Here is a 24,548-nt window from a genome sequence, read left to right as displayed (position 1 = left end):
TTAGAAACATATAAACACTCAAATGAATCTGGTAAGGGCTAGGAAGGAAGCAAACAGGATGCTGAAATAGAGAATAAGAAGGGAAACGACTTAGATATGGTGATCAGGAAATTCCTCCTTGGAAATGTACCATGTAAGCGGAGATTGGAAGAAAGAAGGGAATCAGCCGTGTTATTTGTGTATGTAAGTATTTGTGTGAGACGAGAGATGCATTCCAAGCCATGAGAACACCATGTACAAAGACCCTTAGCCAAGGGAAACAATATCCGGCACCTCCAAGCACTTTCCTGTCATGTTTTGTGACTGAAACACTGGGTGGCCTGACTCTGTTTCTTAAAGCAAACCTTATATTAAAACCCATTTGACTCCATTATTTAATTTTTCCCCACACGCCCTCTTTCAATAACCTGGTGGTTATTTCTGTCCTCTTTCAAGAACCTGGGGGCTGGTGATGCCAAAGTGTGAGTCAGCATTGCTCTCCAAATCATGTCTCCCTGTCTAGTCGAGTCCCACCATTTAGACTCCTTTCTTAGACATTGTTCTGTGTGTGTGTGTGTGGGGGGGGGGGACCAATACTTCCAGTGTTCCCATTGTTCTTCCTAGGATGCCATAGAGTTTCTCTCAGTCCCCCATGTCATACCACACTTCCTCAATGTCTTGATTTGTTTCAGAGACCATTGTCACCAACACACATGCTTGGTAAAAAGATATAATTTTAATATCTTTCCACTTAGATAAAAAGTTTTTATTTTAAGTCTAGATTTCATTTCTCTTTTAAAAAAAACCCCCACACATTACTTTTCAAAAGTTCCAGATGAACAAATATTTAACTACACTCTCTATTGCCTTAGCAAGCCGCTCAGTAAGCCAGCATACCTTTGAGCTCTGTTATGTAACTATCTTTCTTTTTTCCGCATAGTATGCCTTACCCAGCGGATATCATTCCCGCTGTGGATACTTTCACAGGAAGGGGTTGCCCTTCTCTGCCTGTCTGAACATTTTGGACTTAGCAGCAGGGCCAAAGGAAATATTTGTGGTAAAGGACAACCTATTAAGGAAATTAACTTACTTTCATTTCCACTATGGGGTATTCTTCATCAATTCGACTGGAAGAAAATAATGAGCATAAATGGTCCTCAGGTGTTTTTGTGCCTCAGCTGGATAAGGTTTGGTTAGTAGAAAGCTTGAGGAGTCAATGTAATATCTGACAATCTGATGAAAAAATATTAGTATCGTATTGCTTTAGCTTGTGTTTCTTTGATTACCGTTGAGATGCACTGTTTCTTGTTATGCTTCTTGGCCATCGGCATTTCCTTTGTGCATTGCTTCTTCTGGTCTCTTACCTGTTTTCTTTTGAGGCCTGACTTTTCTTATTAATAGGTAGAGAGCCTAGACATAGAAATCACACCCAACACGTAATAGATGTAGGAGCACCGCTGGCTGGCACGCTCCTGTCACAGTGAAAGTGGGCTGAGCTACGGCAGCAGCCTGGATCATGGGTAAATAACGGGCAAAGAAGATGGTTTACTCACAGCTCTAGGGGAGAAGGGAATAAACATTATACAGAACCATTGGTAACAGATGAAGAAATGGGTGGGTTTTATCCATGGACATGTTATCCTACCTAAAAAAAAAAAAAAGAGTAATATGAAAATTGACATTGACCATCACTTCAACACATAAGATGGCCACCCCCATGTGGACACAAGATGGCCAGCAGGGGAGGGCAGATGGTGGGGGGGACCAGGCCAGGAGGTGAGGGCAGTTGGGAGGGAGCAGGCCTGCAGGGGAGGGCAGTTGGGGGTCACCAGGCCAGCAGGGGAGGGCAATTAGGGGTGACCAGGCTGGCAGGGGAGGCCAGTTAGGGGCAATCAGGCCAGCAGGGGAGCAGTTAGGCGTCGATCAGGCTGGCAGGGAAGTGGTTAGGGGGTGATCAGGCTGACAGGCAGGTGAGCAGTTGGGAGCCAGCAGTCCTGGATTGTGAGAGGGATGGTGGGATTGGGCCTAAATGGGCAGTTGGAAATCCCTCGAGGAGTCCCAGATTGGAGAAGGTGCAGGCTGGGCTGTGGGCCCCCCCCCCCTTCCCCCTTGCACTAATTTCATGCACTGGGCCTCTAGTTTAATAAATAATTGCTCAGAGACAAGATGGTATATCTTTTATTATTGTTGGGAACTGGAGTTGAAAGATCAAGGGTAAACTCAGGGAGAAGGGTTTTGGGGAGCAGTGTGTAGGCTATAACTGGGGTATTGTGAAGCTACTAATGTGGAGATAAGGGTTAGCCTAGAAAACACATTTTATCATGCCCAGCAACCATGTTCCTAGGGCAGAGTAAGCTCGACTTTGCTCTGGGCACAAACATTAGTGATACACAAACTTGAAATGATTTTTAGAGATTCACTATCTCCCCCAAGAGTTCTTAACCCATTACAAGAACAGGCTTAATTGGCACTTTAGGGAGTAGATTTAATAATAAACATTGTAAAGTTCCCAGAATCACATAAAGCCTTCTTTTTGATGTTAAAACCTTAATGTATTACCTTACTGACATTCTTAATGAAAATCCTCATAGGGAAAAAATACCGAAATAATGACCCTTATCAAATGATCCCTTATTGATATCAACTTTGTCTGCCTAAACCATTTTTTCTGTTCCTATGCCAAGAGATGAAAGGTAGAAGCCAGGGAAACAGATTGGCGGTGAGAGGTCAGATGACAGGGCTACCATTTTCATTCTTCCAACATTGTCATGTTTCTTGTCATCATCACAGTGCAGTAATTGCAGCTTCGCTCTAGTAATCACCGTTGAAAACCAGTGTAGATGGAACTGAACGTGTCCGTGACGGTGAAGAGGAACAGGGAATGGGTCAGATTTTGATTTTCTTTTTCAACTTCAGGATTCTGTCCATGTAATGTTATTGTTAGAGAATTAAACATGCTCCAATACAATTTCTATATTATAAATGCATGTATCTTTACACCTGGTTTCTGATTTATCTGACTAGAACTATACATCTGAGCTCTCTTTATACACTGCATAATTATGCATAAATAACATAGCACTAAATAAGCATGTTTATATAAATTATAAAATGTTATATAAAATAATAAGCTATATAATATTAAAATTAATAAATAATTTATATGGTTCCTATTCCAAATGGGCTATTTTACAGCATCAGACGCCAGCAATAAACTATGTACTGTATAGACATGTGAGCCTATTCTAGTGGTTTGAGCTTCATTTAATCTCTTCATCATAGATTATAAACCTCTGACTGTTTCATCTGTACTTCCCAAGCTCCTTAAGTACTTAGCAAATGAATAAATACATGGGTGAGTGAATAAAGTAATAGATAAGCTAATACATAAGTACATATGTAAATAAATTAATAAATGAGCTAATAACATATAAGCATAAATACATAAACACCTGGTATTTCTCTAGGAAAAGTAGTTAGTACATATTTTCTTTGGCTTTATGCAGTATATTGCCAAATAGACTTTTGCTTTTTAAATACCCTTTACATTAATGTACGGGTTTTTGTATTTTTATTTTTTTAAAATCTTTAATTTCTTTATTGGTTAAGGTATTACAAATGTGTCCTCATCCCCCCATTAACCCCTCCCCTCCCCCTCCTCCCCCAACGCATGCTCTCATCCCCCTGTTGTCCATGTCCATTGGTTTGGCTTATATACATGTATACAAGTCCTTCGGTTGATCTCTTCCCCTTACCCCCGCCCTCCCCTACTTTCCTTCTGGGGATTGATAGTCTGATCGCTGTTTCTCCATCTCTGGATCTGTCCCTGTTCATCAGTCTATGTTGTTCTCTATATTCCACAAATGAGTGAGATCATGTGGTATTTATCTTTCTCTGACTGGCTTATTTCACTTAGCATAATGCTCTGCAGTTCCATCCATGCTGTTGCAAATGGCAAGAATTCCTTCTCTTTTACCGCAGCTGTAGTATTCCATTGTGTATATGTACCACAGGTTTCTAATCCATTCATCTGCTGATGGGCACTTAGGCTGTTTCCAAATCTTAGCTATGGTGAATTGTGCTGCTATGAACATAGGGGTGCATATATCCTTTCTGATTGGTGTTTCTGGCTTCTATATTCCTAGAAGTGGGAACACTGGGTCAAATGGGAATTCCATTTTTAGTTTTTTGAGGAAACTCCATACTGTTCTCCACAGTGGCTGCACCAGTCTGCATTCCCACCAGCAGTGCACGAGGGTTCCTTTTTCTCCACATCCTCTCCAACACTTGTTGTTTGTTGATTTGTTGATGATAGCCATTCTGACAGGTGTGAGATGGTACCGCATTGTCGTTTTGATTTGCATCTCTCGGATGATTAGTGACTTTGACCAGGTTTTCATATGTCTTTCAACCTTCTGTATAGCTGGAGTGGCAATACTTATATCTGACAAAATAGACCTGTATTTATAATTTTTTAAAAGTATTTTTGTTATTGTTTATAATGTAGCTATGGAAAGTTGAAATCACCCTAAACAACATTAGTTTCTCTCTATGCCATTTCTACTTTTTCGATGTCTTAATCATTGAAAATGAAAAAAGTTGAGAAAAAAATCATACACGTTCCTTCTATACCCAGGCACTGTTCGAATAGGGTGCTCTCTCACTTCAAGATACTACCTATGGGGTTCATTTGCCAAGATTCCTTTGAAGCACAACTCTTACTTTTCTAAGTTTTGAATTAAAAAGTATTTCCTCTGTTACCCAAAATTCTATCCCAGACTCCCCAGCTGGCAAAACAAGGCTGGGATAAGTACCGATGTGCTCTTCCTTGGAGGAAGGTTGAGGACATTACTGTGGCCGACCAGGCACGAAGCATGAATATATCTTTATCTGTTTTCTCTTCCGCTCACATTCCTGTTCAACCCTTTCTTTAAGATCTTTTGACTCAAGGGGACAGCTTCTGCTACTGTTCATCAAGTGGAAAAATAACTCCACACCATGTGTTTGGAACTGCTGGGGATGATAGTGACACCTCCCACTGAGAACTCCATGGAGGTGTGCTGCCAGTCCAGCCATTATCCACATCAAGACAGGCTTGATGGGAGCCCCTTGTGGCTCATTTAGGGATTTTGCTTTTTCCCCCAACCACACACTCTTTCGCCCCATAAAAGCTCTCTTAGAGTGGCCTCTCAGAAGTATAGTCATCTATTTTCATTTTGTGTTACTTTTTTAGTGTATTTTTTTTAATACTATTACAGATGTACCTTATTGTAAGAACAATCTACATCTCCATTATCCATGGACCTGATGAGCTGGTGCTAAATTTGTATCCAGAAAATGTTAGGCCAAAAGATGTGACACCTTTTTCCAACTGTGATTATCTGTATTCAGTAGCTAAATTTTATAATTTTAAATATAGGGAATTTACATATAAGGTAATGACTTGTCAATTTTTATTTTAGGGTAGGAAGCAGGAAAAAAATTATTTTCAACTGGGATACATTTTATTACTAGCACTAGTTGAAAATTATATGGTTAAAATGCTCATTCAAACCTCCAATGGCTTAACTCCCTACAAAAGTTGTCTTTTAACTGTACGGAAAATACTTCCCACATCAAATTCAGTTATATTTTATTTCCTCTTAAAATTGTGATTTGAGTTTGACACGTTGAATGGTCTGTGCTCCTCTCGGTACATGAACACCATTATACTTCCTAGGGCAGCATGACTGGCAAGTCCTATGTTCAGGAACACATAGCAGGTATGTGAGGGTGTGTTGGGGTATAACGTTGCTTCATTATTGAAAGCTGTGATTAAACGCACTCTCTGCAGCTGTGACTTACAGAGGGCGGGACCCAAACCTGAGGGGCTGCAAGGGCTTACTGAACTGAAGCCAAGAAACAGATGCAGTTTTTCTCCACTGAATCTTTTGTAAAAACCACATGAAAATACATGTTGTTTGTGTGGATATTCATGCTGGATATGTGTAGATCTTTTACCCCGTTTTTGGTCATGGAATTGTATATGTTACACCTACTACATGCTTATGAAGCCTTAAACCATGTACTCATGTAGAACTTTTAAAAACATATGTTTTATTTAACAGAGAAAGGAGCTGGATATAGAGCAGCTTTCCCTGACTTGGTCTTCAAACTGCTTTGGATGATTCAGGTGCAGACATATTAAATGGTCTGAAGATTACCAGACTACCTCTATTACATTTCATTGAATTGTTTTCCACCTCATTGTAATAACCCCCGCCACTTTTTTGGAGGGTTGTGATCATCTCTTCTACCTTAACTCTGATCCTCTCATCTTTTCTCCTGTTTTATTCTAGCTAAAAAAATCCTCTTCTCCACATATCATGTACATTCTTACTACATCTTCATATTCTCGGTCCTAAAAATTTCCCTAAATATTTCTCAAACAAAACAAAACAAAACAAAAAACTTGACTCTTTCTGCAGTTCAGAACATGCAATTTTGATGAAGGGATAACTGAGACCCCTGGCTCCTCTTCTTTGCTGGGCACAAACACTCCCTTACTCTGGCAAGGAACCTGTGGGTAGTAAGCCATGACACAGGTTAGGAGAGGAATTCAATGAACCAATCTCCTATACCTTGAAGAAATAAGTGAACTCAGGTTTGCATGGAATGCTCAGGTATTATTTCAACAGATATTTATTGAGCATCTACTCTAGGTCACCCAATTCTGAGCATTAACATTGATAAATTGGTCAAAGTTTCTGCCTTCAAGAAGCTTATATTTCAGTGTGGGGGAGATAAGTATTAAACAAAAAATAAAAATGAACAAGATAACAAGCTATGGATATGTATGATAAAAGAAAATGGAATAATTTCATAAAATATGACAGAAGTAGGGCCTTCTTAGATTGGATGTGAGGGAAGACCCATATAAGAAGGTGTAATAGTTATTATTGCTGTGTAACAAATTACTCCAAATCTAACAGCTTAAAAAACATCCTATCACATGACTTTAAAAAACTCTTTATTGTTGAGAGTATTATAGATGTCCCCTCCATTTTCCCCTTTGCCCCCCTCCACCCAGTTCGCACCCCATTAGACAGAAATTCAGTAACAACTTTAATGAGTAGTTCTTTCTCAAGGTCTCTTAGGAGATCACAGTCATCTGAAACTTGACTATGGCAGGAGAAGCTACTTTGAAACAGACTCATAGACACAGAGAGAGAACTGGTGGTTGTCAGAGTAGAGGGGGGGATTGGGAACCTGGTAAAAAAGAGAAGGGATTAAGAAGTACAAATTGGTAGTTGCAAAATAGTCATGAGGAAATAGTAAAGCATAGGGAATATAGTCCATAATATTGCAATAACTATGTATGATGCCAGTTAGGGTACTAGAAATAGAGAGAGGAACACTATGTAAAGTATATGATTGTCTAACCACTAAGCTCAATCCCTGAAACCAATACAAAATAAGAGAAATAGACATAAAGCTAGGTTGAGTTAGTGGGAAAGTTGCATAGTATGAGTCCCATGAGCAAAGGCCAGATTAAATAGGACCTTATGAGGGTTTGGAATATATTCTGAATGTGGAGAGAAACTCTTGGAAGGTTTTAGGCAGAGGAGTAAGAAAAACTGCATGCCTAGATGTTGAGCAAAAGTATAATTCTAAGAACTAAACTGGACCTGAACAATTGTAACACTAAAAAGAATGAGGTAGACTAAGAATCTTGACTTTCACCCTTCATGATCATAATGTGAAAACTCATAAAGGTGAGAAGTACTTATTCCCCTCTGTTGAGTAGTAGAACAGAAGTGATCCGGGGATTTACACGTTGTGTGAGCTCTCTGAGTCTGCTCTGACCTCTGGTTCTGCCATCAAAAAAGGGCTCTACTTTTTACCCTGACCATTTCTTGGACCCCAAATCCACAGCGAATATCAGGCAGGAAAATACCTAGGTGGCATTTCATAAAGCTTTCAAGGGCCAAGCTGTGGTCCTGCTTGAGCAGTTGGATGATCTCCCTGTTATTTTCCAGGTAGAGTGTCATTCACACTCTACCAATTTCTCCAGGTCTTCCTCGTGCTGTTAGAAGGCAGGCCTTCATGGATTTTTAGAAAACTGGCTCTGAATAAAAGAACAGCTCTTTGTTCTTCTGACGCTATGCCCCACCCTCCCAGCTCACTGGCTTATGGTGAGTCTCGCCCTTTATAAATTGGTTCCAACCTCCAGAGAAAATGCAGCCTTTTGTTTCAAATGAGATTATTCTGCTCTGTGGCTCTGTGCAGGTGCTGAGCTTCTGGCCATGGTTCACTGACTCGGGGAGGAATGTATGCAGTTTTTTCTCTTAAATACCTTCCATGCTCCTCAAAGCATTTCAGTGGTACCAGAATGTAGTACATGGAAATGTGCGTCATCTCTGGTCCTGATCATGTATGCAAAATTAACCTTTCTCCAGGGCTAATGTTTTGACGTGACATTCTTATCTCTTCACTGCTTGAATTTCCTTTTTTACTTAAGAACAGGAGCACTTGTGCTTTCAGAGACATGCATATGATGTACCAGCTTTTTAAATATGAAGCTATTAAACTTTGTGTGTCTTTATTTAAAATATTTCTAATAGTTGGAATGTACCTGCATTATAGAATGGGAAACCCATATCTTCTGATTCATTTTCTATTGGTGCCCACACCCTACACTCTATGCAGCTATTCACTGATTAGTATACTATGTACTTTCCTATCTTCACTCCTCTGCACTTGTGGTTCGCTCTGCTTGTAATACCCTCTAACCTTACTTCTCTTGTGAATTTATACTTCTCTTTCAAAATTCTAAGCAAATATCACTTGCCCGAGAAGCCTTCTCTGGTCCCTATCAGCATATCTAACTCTAATTCCCAGCATAAACCCATGCTGGGAGAGTCAGGCCTCTGAAAGAAAAATTAGTGAAAACTACCATAATTTCTTAAGGACATAACTCAGTTCACAGTCTCTGATATAGCGTAAGCTGAATAAATGCTTATCTTAACCAATTAGCACACACCATTTTTAAATAATCAACGCAAGGTATTTCTCTGTTTCTGAGCACATTCGCTTCTGTGTCATTTGCTTATCAGAATCATGTAAGAGCTTCAAAAACAGTGACTGATCTCAAGGGATTTTAAATGCACTTGATGGGAGTAATCCCCCTTTATTCTTACATACACCCAGATGGTTTGGGAGCAACAATCAGGAAGATCTGAAGTTCATTTTATTTATGTTATGATTGTTCTCATTATTTACCACCCATCCTATCTAATAATAGACAAACATTATAATTGACTGTACCTTCGCTACGCCTCCCATTGACTAATCAGCATGATATGCAAATTAACCACCAACAAAAGATGGCGGTTAATTTGCATACATAGGTTCCAAGCTGCAAGCAAAGTCTGATGGCTCCCGGCAGGGAAGCCTAAGGGAAGCCCTGTGTGTTTATGTCTCCCGTCAGGCCCCAGCAGCCCCAAGCCCCGCCACCTCAGTGCTGGGGCTGCTGGGGGCTGGATTGGAGAAAAAACACGCAGGGAAGCCCAGAACCCAGCAGCCCCAAGCCACTCCAGTGGGCCTATTGTGGACCCAGCCGGGAGCCGCAGGGCTGAGCAGTGAGGCACAACCCAGCCACTCCTGCGGTAATTTTAATAGTAAAGTCAATCTAAAATTTTGCAAACCTAGCAAATAATAGAATGGGAACTATCTTTTCAAATATCTGTTCTTTAATTCTACATTGTATTTTTTTGTCATTTTTCTAGCACTCACAATTAGTCAAGTGACACAGAATGATCCATACTTGGAAGTTGCACAAGAAATAATTATTGTCAGTATGCTTCTCCCCTCCCTTTCAAAAAATAATTTATTATTTTTACATGCAATAAACATTAATATTTCAAGGGAAAAAAAAGAATTTGAATATAATACTAGAGGCCCAGTGCACAGATTCGTGCACCAGTGGGGTCATCAGCCTGGCCTGCACCCTCTCACAATCCTGACCGCTTGGGGGATATAGTAGTGACCGAAGTGGCAGGGAGCTGGGGAGGAGTTCAAGCCCCGGCCAGCCATTTGATCTCACTCATCCTGGCCCTGCTGCGCCTGTCCTGCTGCCACAGAGGCTGGAGAGGCCGGCTCACTAACCACCAGGGGGCAGCTCCTGCGTTGAGCATCTACCCCTGGTGGGCAGTGGGCATCATAGCTACTGGTAGGCCAGTCGCTTAGACTTTTATATATGTAAAGAAGATGACCAAAACTGTACTAACATAGTATAATATGACAAAAGTTGTAGGCAATATTAAAATCTGCAAATAACAAATTACTTTTATTATATTCTAATGAATGAGTATCACAAGGGGGGTTTCCAGAAGGAGGGAGATTGGTTAAAAATGATTATCTTATACCATTTTAGGAAGATGACTTCAGTTTCTTTTGTGATGATCACAGCCATTTACAAGAAATAACCTAAGTTTTGCTCACGTTCATGAAATGAGGTAGATTTCGTTTTGCTTACATGGCTTAAATAGTTTTGTTGGCTCTGGGAATTTTCAGGTTTGGTCTCCATTTCGTATTTTATTTTAACATCACGCACACATAAAGCTTTTACACACTATCTAAACATATACAGGCCAGAATGCTAACGTGCTTTTGCATTCAATCTCTTAAAAACATTGTTTTTGCAGATCATACGACTTTGGATAAAACCAACACAGTTTCTGGTAGGGTAAATGTGTGGGCTGCTTGCTGTTCTATTTTAATACGTGTGAAGAGTAATTGAAACCTTAACCTGGAGCTGGATGTTTCAACCTTGTCACTATTGACATATTGGTCCATACAATGCTTTGTTGTCGGCAGCTGTCCTGTGCATTGTATGATTTAGCAACACACATCAACATTTCTGGCCTCTGCCAACTAGATGACAGTAGCACACTGCCCCCTCCCCGCTGTGACAACCAAAAATGTCTCCAGATATTGACAAGTGTCCCCAGGGGGCCGGAATTGCCCTAACGCACAGTGTGTGGTTTCTTGCTTACTATGAAGTGAAAACCTGCCTTTCAGTCAGAAAATTTCAGTACTGAAATCCCTTTTTCTTTATCCATCACACATATGTGGAATATCTTACAATGAATCAGATGCCAAGGATATAAAAATAAGTAAGAAACTGCTCTCACAGACTTACATTTTACTAAGGACGGCAGATGTGTGAACTGAACCATTACTTTGTGGGTCTGAGTATAATCTGTAGCGGTAAGGCCGTGTCCCACTGGAGCTCCAAGGATGCAGAATCAAACTCAACACGAAGATGTCAGGGGAGGTCTGTGATGAAAAGCATCTCTGCATTGTTTTCAGAGCTGTTTCTTGTATTTTAGATACATTCCCTGGGAGATAAGCCCCCTCCTAGCCAGATGGAGGTGGAAAAACCATTAGTGTTAGTTACTGAAATCTGCTTCCAATAAACATTGCACAGTTTTATACCGAAAGAAGTTGGTGGTGGCGAGTGACTTTCGCAGCATTGCTCTGTGTTGTGGAGAGTCATTGTGACGAAGGTGGTTGATATCACACATTTTCATCATTTTCAGAAACATGAAGTAAGGAAAGCCGATGTTAGGTAAACCAGTGCCAGAGGTTTAAAGAAAATGAATAGAGCTCAGAATGTCACATAAATGCCTAAGAAAAATGGTTTTGCTACCCTCATATGCTCTGTTCCCCCATTTGAAGAGCTGAGCATCAGAGTTTGTGAAGAATCATATAGTCTACCTCAATGACCATAATTAGAAAACCTAAAAAATTAGTAAGCTCAAAATAAATGATTGTGTATCTAAATTTTCCTTGGGGGAGGTGAAAATTCTAATTTTAAAATAAAATCCTATGTTACAATGGATTAATGTTCTACTTCAGTTTTTTACTTAGTTAAATATTTATTGTAAAGTAAAGCATTATGTAACTGCAAAAAATGAAGACACTGTTTGCCATTAAGCATTTATGGTCTTGTAGGAAAGATGAGTACAAAATAATGAGGTTAATTCATCAGAAAGTAAGGTTTGTGCTGTAATGGGGAGTTCAGGTGAGGAAGTGGAGAATTAAAACTGGTCAGTCAGGCAAAATGAGCATCAATTGTTGCTCTTATTTCTTGAGCACAACAATATTTGCAGGAATATTGGCAGGTCAAAATGTATTGAATCTAGTAGAAAGTTGTGACATGGTTTCAGTAGATGGTTCTTGAATTCATTTTCTCTTTAAACAAAACAGTAAAAGGAAACTTTCTCTAAACATATGTGAATACCCTCGCTTGTCCTCCCATTCTTTCTTTCCCCCATCCATACCCTCTCCCATCCATCCATCCATCCATCCATCCATCCATCCATCCATCCATCCATCCCCCTTCCCTCCTTCCATCATTCATCTATCCCTCCATCTGTCAAACAGCAGTTGTACTGGTCTTTTCTAAACAAATCAAATCATTACTTCTGTGATTAAATCCCTCCAATGACTTCCCATTGTTCACAAACTAAAAATCAAAGTTCTTTCCATGACCTACCAAGTGCTGCAATGAGCTGGCCCCTACTATCTCCCTGGCCTCATATCACTGTCCCTTTTGTCATTGTGCTCCAGCTATTCTGCTCCTCCCTCCCCCAGTCTTAGGACCTTTCTTTCCCTCTGCTCTTGGCTCCTGCCTTTCCTTCTGCTGACTGCTTCTGATGTTTCACATCACAGCTTAAGTGTCACTTCCCTAGAAAAGATCGCTATTATAACCTCTGTTCACTTCCTCATTTATACTTCAAAGCACTACTTTCGAATAGGAATTTTGTTCACTGATGTATCCCTGAACAAGGCATAAGAAATTTTGTATGGTCAATACAGATATTTTGAATGAATAAGCAAATAGATCTCTTCAAGTGTTTACCGTCTACACTGCATTACAATCTTCCTAAGGGCAGGGTGAGTGTCTATTTAGTTCACCATTGTATAACCAATGCCTAGATCAGTGCCAAGTTTGATAAAGATTGTGAAGAAATATATTTTTGAAGATAGAAATGAATGAGAGTCAGTCAAGGTCTATTTCAGGTAAAAAGCAGAAAAGCATAATGAGTAATGACAATATAAAAAACCTGTGACCCTACCATTAGGTTGCCAATAGGTATGGGAAGGAAAAGAAAAAAATTGGTGAGTTAATTTAAAAATTATACTTTAAAGGTTAAACACAGTTATAAATATCTACTCAATTTGAATTTCTTATAGAAAAATTTCCTAAAAGTTATTTATTAAGCCAGATGTAATAATTTTAAACATAGTTCCCTACCCCATAGAATTCTGATATTCCATTATTAATATTTTTATGTAACTTTCATTATCTTAAATGGCATAATGAAAGTTGTTAATGTGATTTACTTTGTTAATGACAATGGGGAGTTATAAAATCTTAAATAGTGGGTCATATGAAAGACCAATATTCACATTGTTGTTTTATCAATCTAAAATGATTCCCAATACTGGCCACCAGATGGCAATGCCTGGGAAAACCATTCCCCACTTCAAGAATAATTCTTTCTTCAACCACATGATGGCATCTCTCCATTGTTTCCAAGAACTCTTGACTCACTCATCTGGATTCCATTAGTTTCTCTGTCTGCATTGCTTTTATTCTGCAGTTCTTCCCTGTCACATGGATTCCCACCTGCAATCCCAGGACTGTGTAAGCTTTTCTAAGTAGAAGATCTTTAGAGCATTCATTTGAAGGATATTCATTGTGAAAATGTTTCAGACTAGTTGTTTAAACTGTACTTTAAAGAAAAATAACAATTTCCCTGTATTTTAAATGGAATGGGAAGCTGCATAGCAGTCTTTAACACTTATGATAAAATCATGTATATATAATGGACGAAATGTGTGTTGGCATGGTTTTGTTTTAAAGGCATTATGATTAGCTTGCATAATAGCATTGGGTTGTTGAACTGCAATCTTATGATTCCACAGATTTCAGCTATACTCTTCATAGCAAAACACAGAATATTTAAACCTCATTTATCTATTAAAAACTCCTCTGATTTTATATATATACGGTAAAATATACATACATATCAATTACATACAGTGTAATTTAAACTGGCTTCATAGTATTTGCAGGCAAATTAACTTTTTAAAATGCATATTTTTAAAGGAAAATTTTCCTCTGAGTTTGGATGTTTTTTATTAACTTATATGTTTGGCCTTAATAATAGAAATTTTAATGGGCATTTTATAAAATAAAGCTTTGGGAATCATACTTTCAGAGTTCCTCTTCCAGAGCATTTAAAAAATTTCTCCAGATGAGTTTTGCTATTAATAGTTTGCAAATGCTATTTTTAAGTCAAAGTATTTTTAAGTATTCCACAGGAAACATTGTTTTTATTGCCTACTGTTTAAAAGCAAATCTTAGACATCTTAAAGCTCATTAGAGGTGATTTGCTTTAAAATAAATGTTTTCATATTCTTCCTTCCTGGAGATTTTTGTTTGTGTATCTTCAAATGGCTTTTTTTTTTTTCATACTTTATAGGATAAGGTTATCATCTTTCCACAATATACAAAAATTATATTAATTATCTTGAGGGCTTTTCCAAAATATTAGTGCTCTGGGAGCTTAACAACAATAGGGATTGTATAAAAATAATTAAACATACATTTTAACACATATCAGGGCTCTAATAAAATGCCTTGGCTGAGTGAGTCAATCAGACTATGAGAGAAACTGGTAGTTAGCTGGGAAAGGGACTGTCTGTGTTCTATGCCCTCCTTAAATCAGTGAAGATGGGATTTTCTCCAAGTAACAACAACATACACCACTAAAACATATCTAGAGTAAAACATAAGGAACATGCGTCATTATATAAAAAGAACCAAGGTATGACGTGCTCAGAATTGGTTAACCTAAAGCAGTGATAGCGAACCTATGACACGCGTGTCAGAGGTGACACGTGAACTCATTTTTTTGGTTGACTTTTCTTTGTTAAATGGCATTTAAATATATAAAATAAATATCAAAAATATAAGTCTTTGTTTTACTATGGTTGCAAATATCAAAAAATTTCTATATGTGACACAGCACCAGAGTTAAGTTAGGGTTTTTCAAAATGCTGACACGCCGAGCTCAAAAGGTTCGCCATCACTGACCTAGATAGAGCCTTATAGATATCCTCTCTGTCTTTCCCTTCTACCATCCTCAGCTGTCAGCTTTGTCTTCTGGCTTGACCCCCATAGTCACTAGATGCTTGTATATTTCTAGAAGTTACATTCAAATACCACAATGTCCAGAGAAAGAAGATACCATCTAATTATACCCAGAGGCCCTCCATCTGGTCTCATTGGTCAGAATTGGCTGAATTCCCCTTTCTAAAGCAATCTATGGCAAAGCAATTTATGTCCATGATTGCTCAGACTATTTAGTTTACCACTGAGCCTAGTATTGGGGAGAATTATCCAATGAAAAACACCCAAAAGGAGTGAATGAGCTTTGGGTAGACATACATTTCTGAAGCCCTACCTTTCTCTCAATTTTTGCAAGTTTGAGAGGACTTGAACAAATTCATTAATTAGATAAGAATTTGCTTAACATCTCAGAAGTTTTAATGTTCTTGGATCATGGGCCCATTGAAAAGGCTACTTCTTTGGCCTCTGAGGATGTGATCTTGGGAAAGCTGGTCTCCTCTTTGTCCCTTAAATATTTCACTATTGCATCTACTTTGAAGCTTTCTCTCAAGCTAGTAAAATGGACTATTTATTACAAAATAAAGACTTGGTATTCTGGATCTCCTTGTGTTACACCCTAGTTCATAATTATTGAATTATATGTTTTCTGCCAGGAATGGTAATTTTAGGCTATCATTAATGACCAGGCAGAGGAAAGCAATCTATTCTGGCACTAGCCCATTACCACAGCAGCTGTTTCCGGAGCTGATATCTTGTATCACTGAGAAAATGAAGGCCAGCTCATATGAATCCCATCCACTGATCTTCCCCTTGTTATCTCTGAGTCTCTCCTCTTTCTCTCCCCTTTTTGCATATGGAATACTTCCCCTCTCTTCCAGTGCTCTACCACTGTTTCTTATTCCTTTTTCTACTGATTCCTTGAGCCTTGCCGTCTTAGTCCCTCTCTAAGGACACTTTGGACTTCACTTTTGACTCCTTGACACCCACATGCAACGTGTTGCCAATTTCTATTGATTCTCCCTCTCAGTTCTCTCCTACCCCTCCCTACTGCCACTGCTGTCTCTTGAAACAATTTTAGATTCTTGGAGCTCAGTAGACTATGTGTTTTGACTCTAGTTGTGCAACCGTCTGGCATTTAGAGTTTCTATTTTGCTATTTTTTTTTTTAGCTTTATTAAGTATTCTGAGAGGTAACCTTTTGGCAATCTATATTTGATTTGCAGTGCACTAGAATTACAGAGGGTACATAAAACCTGAAGAGGCTAAAATGATGGTAACTAACTACCAAGTACAGAGAGAGCACTAATTAAAGTGTCTTACACCTAAATCTTCCTGATATTAGGGTAGATAAATTAGAACTGTGTGAATTTACAGAGGCCAATTTTGAGATGGCAAATAAACCCCATTACTATTCATACCCTGAAAATAGGTTGATAACATTGTAGACGAATGTCAGTTAACTTTGTGAAACTAGTTATTTGTATAAATGGCTATTATGTAGGGCCAATTCAGTTCTGGGTGCTCTTCATTAAAACCATTGTTTACTTTTCCTTTAGTTAAAATCTCAGTCTATTTTATGTTATGGCCGAGACTGGAGGGCTTGGTGGAATATTTTCCAGAACGATGTGCTTAAGCAATCTCCTTTAGTTTGTGTACAATGCTCTTTTAGCTGTTCCACTCTTGTTTTCATTGACTTAATTCATTCACAAATCTAAAACTTGATAAGTCTTATTTGCAGATTTGACAAACACACCTCTCCTAATTGTCTTTTAAAATATAAATACTTTTATATATTTACAAACCATTGAACAATCTACAAACCATGGAGAAGAACATAAAACGTTCTTGCAAAACCATTATAGTGTGAGAAAACCTACCTAGTCTCTACAAACGTCTCATTAATTTATTCTTGTGAATTTCTTCAGTTATGTTTTAAAACAGTTGGATTTATGTCAATCCCTTGCCTCAAAAACATTCAGTGCCTCCCTGTGGTCTAAGGCTAAATCCAGATGCCTTCACTGTTCATTCATACTCTTCCTTAGTCTGACACAAAACTGCCTTTCCAAACCCTTCTCCCAGAATATTCTCCTGTCCCCCACCTTGCACTCGCCAGTGCTATTGCCCATCACTGTGATTGCCATGCTTCTGCTCATGTTGTTCTATCACCCCAGAATGTCCTCCCCCCACAGGAACTATTAAAGTCCTACTTACCCACTTCCCCCCCAACAGGAGCTATTAAAGTCCTACTTACCCACTTCCCCCCCAACAGGAACTATTAAAGTCCTACTTACCCACTTCGAATGCCACCTGGATTTTCATAAATTTCTCCTGATTCTTCAGTCAGACTTAACCAAACATTTCCTGTACTCCTAAACTAAATTCCTTATAGTGCTCTCAAATAACTTATCCTGCTTCTTATTGTATCCAGTGGTTCATTTGCGTTTTCCCCATTGATACCACACCTTTTGAAGAGGGTGACTATATCTTACTTCTCTCTGTAGGCATTCCCACTTCTCCGCTCCAAGCACGTAGCAGAGTGCTTTACACATAGCAGAAACTTAATAACATTTGCTGGACTGAAATCACATGTTCTTCAAATCGTCGGGTTTATGTTTTGAAGTGATCCTTATAAATTGTATGGTAGTACAACGAAAAGCAAACGATAGTGCTCAGCTTTCTAGTATGCTAGGCACTGGTTTGCCTCAAGTGGATTTTCTATGTATCCAAATATTATCCTTTAGTATTCAAGACAGCAGGAGAGGGCTTGAGATAGCTTGAATGACATCCCACTAGGAATAAAAAATGTTATCACTCTCTATGTTTCCTGTGATGTGAACAAGTTCGGCAGAGTAGTTATGAGCATGGTTGCTGGAAGGAGAATGGCTGGATTAGAAATCAGACTCTGCCATTGACTCTTTTGAGACACAAACTATTAAGACTTAGTTTTATTGTTAGACTTGGGTTAAAGGGGCCCCTGCTTTCTTCACAAGATGAGGAGCTCATACTACTACGGGAGCATGGTTACCTGGAGCCCATATTCCCCCTTTAGAAAATGCTCTGGATTCCCGGGACTTTCTACCCAGGTGAACTGTACCTACTTCCAGAAGCTCACAGGCCTCTTTCCTCAGCCTGTCTTCCTCGGGGAGACCACACGCACAGAGCGGTAGCTGTTTGATGAGGTGTGGACTGAGATTAGACACGCGAGCTGAGACTGCGCAGTGTGGAACCCAGCCTATGGTGGGAGACGAGGGTAGGCTAGGGATGGAGTCCAGAACAATCTTCCCCATGCCTTCATGAGCCTGGGTGGAATCTGAGGAATTTAAGAATTCAAGGCTGACCTGTGCTTTTTTAAATCCTTACCCAAGGACATGCTGGGAGAGAGAAATGGATGTTAGTGAGAAACAGCGTTCAGTCGCCTTTCGTATTTGCCCCAATTGGGAACAAACCCACAACCCAGGTATGGGCCCTGACCTGGAATCGAACTGTCAACCTTTTGTTGCACAGGATGATGCTCCACCAACTGGCCACTCCGGCCGGCCTGATGTATGTTTAATGAATGTGTATTGCCAAGATAAGAGTAGAGAAGTGTTTTTATGTAACAGTTCAATAGCTTGGTTTATTACTTTTGAGTATTTAGACTCAAGGTGTGTGGTCTGTGTTTGTCTTCTTCCCGAAGGCTTGCATGTTCTTGGCTATAAAACTGAGGTAATTAACACCTCTCGCCCTCACAGGGTGACAGTGTAGTTTAATTATGATAATCAAATCACAACATGTTGTCTGGTTCTTAGTGATTAGTAAATATAAGTGACCCATTAGTAATACTAATTCAGCCTTCAAGTCATTTGTTCAAAATATCATTTAGTAATTACAGTGCATCAAGCATGATCTTACGTGGAAATGATAGTCAGGATTCCTGCCCTCATGAAGTGTACATCTTAGAGAATCAGACAGTAAAGACTAAAGAAAAATTTGCAAGTATGCAAAGCAATAAAAAAGATGAAATGATATGCCATAGAGTAACATGGTGGCACTGTGCAGTCAGGAAAGCATATGCTTAGGAGGTGATAGTTGCTCATGGAGATGACAGTAGCTGGAAGGAACCTCCCCATGAAAGCTAGAGCATGAGAAGTCCAAGCAGTGGGGAACACACAGCAGATGCAAAGGCCCTGAGGCATGATGAGGTCCATAAGACTGGGAGCGATGGGGGCCAGTGCAAAGTGCTGTCCAATGCACTTGAGCTACACTGGGTATGAAATTGGTCAGCAAGGGCAAAATGATTTCTGTGTAACAGGATAAACAGCCTGCGTTTTACTTTGAGCAAATGGGCAGTCATTGGAGGGCTTTAAGTAGGAGACTAATATAATCGAATTCATACTTTTAAAAGCTTGCAATATGGAGAATGGAGAATGAAAAGTGATAAAGGCAATAATAGATAATAAAAGGAAAAGAGTGGAAGTAGAGAAATTAGAAGGCTATTACAGAATATTAGGCAACAATTGGTTGTAATGATGCTAGCAAGAGTCATAGTAATAGGAATAGTACTAATAATTATCATAAAAATAACATCAATATTTGTATCACTAATATAGCAATGGTAGTAATAATATAGAATTATCTTTGTCAGGTTCTGAATTGAGTAATTGTAGAAATAAATTTTTAGACAGCCAACTTAAATTGAATTCTTGGATCACAATCTAAATTCTTTCATTGACATGTCATTCTGTTAACAAAAGTCAAGCTTGAATAAATAGATCATTTTCCCCAATTTAACCCAATAAGTACCTAGACTTTTCAGAGTGGTGTGTGCAGTGATAGAAGGTGCTAGACTGCAGAAAATCATACATTTCCTCAGATAACTGACCTTTTCACAGAATCAGCCTCTTAGAGCTGAAAGGCAACCTGTGGATCCTGCCATCATTTGCCAGGGAAGACACTGCATCGGAGGATTTAGTAACCTAAGCTGGAGGTGCCTTGGTTTCTTTGTGGCTTCTCATCTATTGTTGCCATAAACTAGGATAGTCTTGTACCTTGTGCTGCTAAAGGACAATGGAATCTCATGCCTAAAATAATACTTTCCACATCTGCTGGCTACAAAAAAATTATTTAAAGCTGCTGAGAGGCAGTGATTTCCCAAGTTGACACATATGCAAATGTGAGAAATGTTTTTGTCTTGAAGTCTCCTTCCAAAAGCAATAACATATCTGAGTCACTCTGACTCTGTGTGCCCACTGGCGAAATGAGCATTGCTGCTGATAGCTGATGAAATAAATGTCCTGAATAAAGTCGAGTGAGATCGCTTTCCGCCTAAGAGTATTTTAAATCAATGCTGATTTGCACAGAGTCCAACGTATCGTTCTTCAACCTTTAATTTTAAAGTAAGTCTGCATATATCACCTTTGTATCTGTGATTTGGTTTTTTTGCAAGATGAGTTGAGATTTCATAGTATATCAAGTTAGCAAGCTTATGAAGCATGAATACATCACATAATATAATTGAAACATATTCTGTAGAAATTATTAAATCCAGATTTCAGCCCAGAATTATATTTAAAGTTGAGCCAATTCTTGAATAGATATGGTTAAGAAAAAGCAACCAGAACTATAGTGAAAAGAGCTACAAAGAGGATAAGCAGGAATAGCATTGGCAGCTTCGCCATCTTTGCTACTGAAGAAGTTTTTAAACGTAAAGGTGTGAAGCAGGAGAACTGGAGGGCGTGTGCTTACCTGAGGGTCCAGGTCTATTTGGAGTGTATCTAGGTGAATTCTGCTATGAACTTTAAACTCTACAAAGAATGATAGTTTTGAAGAATTTTCCTCCATTTGCATTTCCCTTAGAAGCCAAGAGATGCAGAGCACTTATAAAGCTTTTTATGTCTTTGAAAAGAAAATGGTTTTAAAAGGGACACAATGTTCATAAAAGTTCTAATGATCAACTAATAATATAAAGCACAATCTACATTGTAGGAAATTTGGGACATAGAGAATTCGGTTTCCTTCTAGAAGCCAAAAAAGTTCAATTAAGATTTTATTCCTGGCATGACCTAGATACCAGTCTATGAATCCTTTTTGGCAGACTAACTCTATAATGGGTAGGCTACAGACTTCTGTTTTGTTCAATTTTGTATTACCCCCCAAATGTTGGTGTTCTTCTCTCCTCTTCCTCTTGCATTCTCTCTTTTTTCTTTCTTCCCCTCTCTCTCTGAATCTACCTTAAATGCTGAAAACCTTTTCTTAAAAATCTTAAACACAAGAAAATGTTTGTTTGTTTTTAAATGCTCATCTTTGTTTAAAACAGGAAAAGATGCATTGTTGTATAATTCTGGGTGTTTAATGCAAATATTTAAAGTTTTGTTGACACTTTCATAAACTATCTGTATGAGAATCAATATAGACTTGGATAAAAGATGTTAAATTAATAAGTAAAACCAGATGGTAATGACAATGTATTCTGTTGGCTAAGAGTCATGGTTACATCTATAATATGTTTATTCTTTCACTCATTCAGGATGGCACTTGTTTATTGCTTCCTCTGGTAAACGGGATGCCCGGGATAAAAATATGAATGTGACATAATTCCCGCCCTCCCAGAATTTGTAATCTGGCCAGTCTCTCTTCTCCTGATGGTCATTTTGTTATAACAGTAACTTAAACATTTCCTAAAAGAATCAATATATTAATTTAGTGTTGATGTTAAAAATTATCTTTAAATCTACAAAATAAAATTTTGATAATCTGGAATAGGTGCAAAAAGTGGCACATGTAAGGTTCATCCAGTTCTAGAAAGAAAGAAACTTTACATTTATGTCATAAATTTCAAGGTGGGCTAAATTATTCCTCTGAGTTATATTTGGATGCTATAAAGGTCTCTTCAGTTAATCCTTGACAAAAAGAATGAAGCCTTTCAAGTGAATAAATCCCTCCTATGTAGCAAATGTTGTGAATAAATTTCACAGGCTAAGTTAATTAATTCCATTTTTTAAATGCAATGAAATTCCCTTTTAGCAGCAAAGACCTAAATAGGCAAAGCAATATTTGAAAGTTCTAATTCATCAGGCTTTACTTATGTTGATATAATAGTTTTAATGCATAACTTTGTTTACTTAAGGATTAAAGTCAACAAATTTTCCTCATTCATATTTAAAGAAAAAAAGGCCATCATTAAATTATTTATTCTTAGAAATGCATAACATAGTATCATTTTAAGGAATGAAAAAAAGTACATTATATTTATAGTTGGATTATATACTTTCTGTATCTAATGAAATCCCTGTTTTGATTCGTTGATGTAGAAAGGTGATTTTGTTTTAATTTTGTCCTGCTTTTTATTAAAGTTTTTCCCTCAAAACATACTCATTTGATGATTTTTGAAGTATAAAACCATGGATCAATGTGGTTATATATATTCCTATAGAATATTGAACTATATAGTAAATGTAATTTACTATTTCAATGATTCAGAAGTGCCCTAAAGACATTTGAATTGCAAGAGCTATGCATTTCAAAATGTTTATCTGTGTGAAATTTTTTTAAAGGATACCAATAATTGCTATAGTAAACATATTTTTTTCTGGTATGAGAAATGCTACCAAAAATTATTTATGTTGCTATATTTTACTGCATGACAGGTTAAAAATTCCATATTGGATTTGTAGCACTGGGCTTTAACATTTTTGTCATTTTTTTCCTCCCTTCTTTTTCAAGGGAAGGCCATCTCAAGAAGAGAGGTGCATTTGATCCAACACATTCAGATGCACTTTTGGAATGTTCTAGTCTAAGAGCTTTGTAGCACACTGTATTTCGGGAACCACAGGTACAGCTGGTAGAGGGCCATGTCAAAGGCAATATTAAAACCTCTTAGAACAAGGATTGGTAATTTTTTTAAAGTGTTCTTCAAAAGTAACACTAATACTCTTCAGGTGCACTAGGGAGAGAGAGAGACCAAATACCCTTCCACACTGAAGAATAGCAGCGGCTTGTTTGTGTGATATTATTTAAGTAGCATCAAGATCCCCTTTCCCTACTTTCTTGACAACCTTCACATAGTCTCATGCTCAAAGTTCTACCCATTAGAGACACATTGAGTTCATAAGTAAGTGGCTCTTAAAAACTGAAGATGTATAACATCAGATTTAATAGTCATCATACCTTCAGTTCATGCAACTCCAGAAAGAGGGTTTCTTTAATCAGTCAGTAGATGTTGGAGCAGTAGGAACTTGAGAAGAACTGAGACCTGAAAGATAAGGGAGAAGGAGGCCGAACTCCCCAGAACACAGTAGGAGTCTCCCCTGTGGTTGATAACTAAATCTACATCGCTGTGTGACACTTGAACGGGGAGAGACAGTGATCATTTAACCTGAGTTAGGGAATGCTTTATGGAGAAAGAAGCCAGACATGCCGTGAAATCTCAGGCACCATCTCTGGAATAAATTGATAATAATCCGTATGAAATAGAGCAGTGATGGTGAACCTTTTGAGCTCGACGTGTCAGCATTTTGAAAAACCCTTATTTAACTCTGGTGCCGTGTCACATATAGAAATTTTTTGATATTCGCAACCATAGTGAAACAAAGATTTATATTTTTGATATTTATTTTATATATTTAAATGCCATTTAACAAAGAAAAATCCACCAAAAAAACGAGTTCGCGTGTCACCTCTGACACACGTGTCATAGGTTCGCCATCACTGAAATAGACTAAAGGCAGATTAATGGAGGAGAAAAATGGACATCCTAATAATTTAATGCTAGGATAGCTTTTTTCTTCATAGACATTCATACAGATGTTACTTTGGAAAGCATGTTAAATATCATTTACTTCTCCATTGCCATAAGTCATTAGAAATGTGATAGTTATAACCTACCCCTTCTAAAGAGGAATACGAAATTGAAAAATCTCCCAATCACGTTTGGGGAGTCCCCTGATCTTTTGCTGGGAAGATTAGTATTTAAATTAAAAGTGGTATCAAAATTATAAAAGATTAAATCCTATCAGAAATGCCAGAGGACTTTAGAGTGGAATTCATCTTTTAGACCACCTAATAAATAAAAAGTATAAAATGCGGGCTTTTTACTGCTATCCCTACTTCCTCCCCCAGCCACCTTATAATAAAATGAAGCAGGTTTCTGAAACAATGTGCCTGGATAAAGACAGACTACTTAACATCAAGGGGTGGGGGCGAGATATTTCTAAAAAATACAATCTAGGGAAATGTCAAAGTCATTTTGGACATGCTCTGTAACTATGTTCATACTATAATCACCGTGCTCATAGCATTTGATTCAGGAATATATACTAAGGCGACTTTGAATAGGTCAAGACGACCAATGAGGAAGTGTCCAAATCACACAGCCTAGTCATACCCGTTTCTTGTCTAGCTCAGAA

This window comes from Myotis nattereri, assembly GCF_964212035.1.
Source record: "Myotis nattereri genome assembly, chromosome: 12".
NCBI classification, from domain to species: Eukaryota; Metazoa; Chordata; class Mammalia; order Chiroptera; family Vespertilionidae; genus Myotis; species Myotis nattereri.
Note: the sequence above shows the minus strand (reverse complement) of the source record.